The sequence below is a fragment of the Babylonia areolata genome, chromosome 29 (assembly GCF_041734735.1).
Source record: "Babylonia areolata isolate BAREFJ2019XMU chromosome 29, ASM4173473v1, whole genome shotgun sequence".
NCBI lineage: Eukaryota > Metazoa > Mollusca > Gastropoda > Neogastropoda > Buccinidae > Babylonia > Babylonia areolata.
In genome coordinates this window covers 37,009,148-37,014,147 of record NC_134904.1, presented here as the reverse complement: position 1 = coordinate 37,014,147, position 5,000 = coordinate 37,009,148, and positions in this window count along the sequence as shown.

Sequence of the window (5,000 nt, the reverse complement as noted above, 5' to 3'; positions counted from 1 at the left end):
AAATAGTAGTAGGCCTCCTTCGGTCATGGTTGACCATGGACAGAGTATATCCGACCTAATGTCTTCTTCTCTTCTTCTTCTGCGTTCACTCGTATGCACACGAGTGGGCTTTTACGTGTATGACCGTTTTTACCCCGCCATGTAGGCAGCCATACTCCGTTTTCGGGGGTGTGCATGCTGGATATGTTCTTGTTTCCATAACCCACCGAACGCTGACATGGATTACAGGATCTTTAACGTGCGTATTTGATCTTTTGCTTGCATATACACACGAAGGGGGTTCAGGCACTAGCAGGTCTGCACATATGTTGACCTGGGAGATCGTAAAAATCTCCACCCTTTACCCACCAGGCGCTGTCACCGTGATTCGAACCCGGGACCCTCAGATTGACAGTCCAACGCTTTAACCACTCGGCTATTGCGCCCGTCGCTGATTATAATAACAGTAATGAAAATAGTAGTAGGCCTCCTTCGGTCATGGCTGACCATGGATAGAGTATATCCGACCTCTAATGTCTAATTGGGCTGTCTGCTTGGACCAAGCAGCGTCGCCTGTGACTATAGAGACCGATGCGAGAGAGACAGTCTCTGTCGCAGCGGTCACATGTTTAAGCTGATGCTGGTCTGTCGTCTGCCGTCCCTTTTCTGCTGCAGCAGCTGACAGTTTGTCCTCACCAATCCGTAGCTGATTCTTGAGAGTGCTTCTCCATCTGTTGCGGTTATCTGCAAGGTCCTCCCAGGACTCAGTGTTGATTTCAAGTGCCTTCATAAAAATAACAACAACCACAACAATACTACACCTATCACATCATTCACAAACTGCCCCTTCCTATCTCTGCGGCTGCCTTCACCTCTACACTCCATCTCGCTCACTACGATCGGCCTCGGATCAACTCTGTTTACGCATACCCAGATTCAAACACTCGACTATTGGCCGCCGTTCTTTCTCTGTTTCTGGACCTTGCGATTGGAATGAACTTCCTTTTTCGCTTCGTCAAGTCTCCACACTCAGCTCTTTCAAGTCTGGCCTTAAAACCCACCTCTTCCCAAAATAGCCTCCCTTGCCTGCCCTTCCTTGTCTTTAGTTTCTGCAGTATTAGAGTTATGCATGCGTGTGAATGACTGGTGCGAAAGCGCTTTGATTTGTCTCTGCACAAGATCCAGCGCTATATAAATACCATTATTATTATTATTATTATTATTATTATCATTCAAAACTCGCTTACCCCTTTCTCCCAAACTTCCGCACCGAGCACATACATTAAACAGAGAGCACAGACTCAATACAACACTGGTAAAAGTAGCTCTGAAGAATCCTGGAACTAAAACACAGACATGGTGCGTGCACAATCAAACCATGATTTCTAAGTCGGCGCCCTCTCGTATGGTACAGAATGTTGATGTCCCTCGTTTCTTAAGTCCCCACTCTTGGGGCTGTATTCAAGACAAACTCCATTACCGACGGGCGCAATAGCCGAGTGGTTAAAGCGTTGGACTGTCAATCTGAGGGTCCCGGGTTCGAATCACGGTGACGGCGCCTGGTGGGTAAAGGGTGGAGATTTTTACGATCTCCCAGGTCAACATATGTGCAGACCTGCTTAGTGCCTGAACCCCCTTCGTGTGTATATGCAAGCAGAAGATCAAATACGCACGTTAAAGATCCTGTAATCCATGTCAGCGTTCGGTGGGTTATGGAAACAAGAACATACCCAGCATGCACACCCCCGAAAACGGAGTATGGTTGCCTACATGGCGGGGTAAAAACGGTCATACACGTAAAAGCCCACTCGTGTGCATACGAGTGAACGCAGAAGAAGAAGAAGAAGAAACCCCATTACCCTTGACATGGTAGGGAACCGCGGGTACAGTTTACCCTGAAGGTAAAGTTAACTTCGTATTCAATACACTCTGTGCGCTCAGGCAGCTAACCCCATGTGTATAATTAAACACCCTGGTGTTTCCCTTCTGTGCACACTCTTCTCACTCCCCTACAGTTAAGAGCGTTGTCGAGAGAGTTAGCAAAACACGGGCAATCCGCAAAAGCACGCCTGTTTTTCCCTCAACAAAAACAGTGCTACAAAAGAGAGGCAAGGCCTTCAAGACTCACTTGTGATAAATTAAGTCCCCTAGTATTAATTACAGAGTAATTTTCCTTTTTTTTTTTTACTCCCTGCACCAGAACGTTTGCAAAAATAAATAAAATTCCCATGCTTAGCAAAAGAAGTTCCTGTTTGAACAAAAAATGATAATAATGACTGCTCTAGCTGTTGGGTCAGAATATCAGATCCAAGTGCCAAGTTTAGAGAATACAGAAAATATAACAGTAAATGCAGTTTGCATATAATTAGGCTTCATTCTTTATTTTTTTTGTGCCCATCCCAGAGGCGCAATATTGTTTTAAACAAGATGACTGGAAAGAACTGAATTTTTTCCTATTTTTATGCCAAATTTGGTGTCAACTGACAAAGTAGTTGCAGAGAAAATGTCAATGTTAAAGTTTACCACGGACACACAGACACACACAGACAACCGAACACCGGGTTAAAACATAGACTCACTTTGTTTACACAAGTGAGTCAAAAAGGCTCCGCCGCATTTTACTTCTGCTTCATGGGCAGTCACACTTGGCAGAAAAGGGCGAAATTACCTTCGGGTTTGTACACCCTGGCGGGTAGGCTCCTATGTTCCTGAATACCGGATACTAAGTTGGTTACCCTCAGGCAGTTTGCCTTGCCTAGGCAGGTTTCCCTGAAAGTACACATTTACCTGCAGGAACAATGAAGAAAAACACACTGGTAACTCGGAGTTACATAAGAACATAAAGAAAATGTATGGTTTCATGGGAAAACATTATCATAATGATTTTCATAAGAGGCAAATCATTTCTCTAATCTGCAGATGGAAAATGAATTGTTTTAGGACAAAATATGTCAGTAATGTTTCTTGCATCTGTGGTGCTCACATAACAGCCGATCATATACCAACTTGCGATATGTTAAAGTCTCAAATCCCTGAACTGAAATCATCTTCAGTGTTGACGATCTTCAGCAGTCCATTGCTAATGTATGACTTTTTCAACTCCTTGTTAAACAGTCCAGCTGGTTTGCTGTTATAGTTGTTAGTTTTTCATTAGAAATATGTTATATTGTTATGATTTTTTGTTTATTTTTTAAACAAAACTTAAATCAATTATTTTCACACACACACACACTTTCACTTACTCGTATGCGTACACAGTAATTCCCCCCCCCCTCCTCCCACTCAATTTTTTTCCTTCCCTCGTCTAATATCACTTACAGTGAAAAGACGTTAAACTAAAGAACGAACGAACGAACAATGGTCTCTTGAATACAACCCCATGTCACCAACCAACCAACCTCTCCCAAGTTCCTACCGCCACCTCCTCTCTCATTCTTCAGTGTATGGTTGACAGAACCTTCCTCACCCTCTATCCCCCATTCTGATGTGTAATGCGGTGTGTGTTGTGTGTGTTTGTTTCTTTGATTTTGTTCATTTCCCCCCCCCCCCTATGCATTTTACTAACACCATGCCAGTTGTGTGTTCGTGTGTGTGTGTGTTTTATCTTCAGTTTAACGTCTATTCACTATAAGTGTTTTTAGACGGAAAGGAGTAAGGAAGTGGATAAAGGAAAGGGAATGCATGTGCATATTAGTGAAAAAAAGTATACATGTTATGTATCAGAGGAAAAGTATAAGAAAAAGGTCTAAAGAGATTGTGGTGTGTATTGAATGAGGTGTCATGGGAAGGAGAATATGTATATGCATATCAACAAGTATTAACCTACAACAATGTAAATATAAATAACAACATTAATTATAACACATCAAAGGAGGATACCAACTGGACTGGAGTTTAACATTTCCGAAAACATTCTAAGCAATGAATAATCATTCAAAATCTTTTCAGTGGCTAATGAAATATTGGAAGGTGTGTGTGTGTGTGTGTGTGTGTGTGTGTGTGTGTGTGTGTGTGTGTGTGTGTGTGTGTGTGTGTGTGTGTGTGTGTGTGGTGGTTGTTTTGTTTTGATTTATGCATTTTTTCCCCCTCTGATGTGTATCTCTACTAACACCATGCTTTCATTTTTATTAAATATTGTGTAGTGTAGACCCTATTCAGGGCGGGGGACTGGATGTAAAAAAGCACACCAGTGCTTATCTATTATCCTCGAAATAAAGAATTTGTCTTGTCTACTCTTGCCCACCTCCAATTCCCTCTTGAAACAACAACAACAAGAGGGTGATCGGATTCTTGTTCAGAGCATTTCAAAACCACCCCACAAACCTCCCACCCCCATGCCCCTCAACCATTCCCTCCCTCCCTCACCCCCCATTTTTCTACACATTCGCTGGAGTGATGGCCTAGAGGTGGCGCGTCCGCCTAGGAAGTGAGAGAATCTGAGCGCGCTGGTTCGAATCACGGCTCAGCCGCCGATATTTTCTCCCCCTCCACTAGACCTCGAGTGGTGGTCTGGACGCTAGTCATTCGGATGAGACTATAAACTGAGGTCCCGTTTGCAGCATGCACTTAGCGCACGTAAAAGAACCCACGGCAACAAAAGGGTTATTCCTGGCAAAATTCTGTAGAAAAATCCACTTCGATAGGAAAAACAAATAAAACTGCTCGAAGGAAAAAAGAAAAAAAAAAAAAAAGAAAAAAAAAAGGTGGTGGTGCTGTAGTGTAGCGACGCGCTCTCCCTGGGGAGAGCAGCCCGAATTTCACACAGAGAAATCTGCTGTGATAAAAAAAAGAAGAGAAATACAAATATCGTTCGTGACCTTAGTTTCCACACGTTCTCTCGTGCATTCACACTTCAGTCCCGGGATCCCTCGCTGGTTAAAGTTTCAGAGGGATCACCCCAAATTCAAACGTTTGGTCATGCGTCGTCGACGTATTTCATCCACACACACACACGCGCGCGCGCGCGCACACGCACACACACACACACACACACAAAGCAAATCCATCTTCCACCACACCTG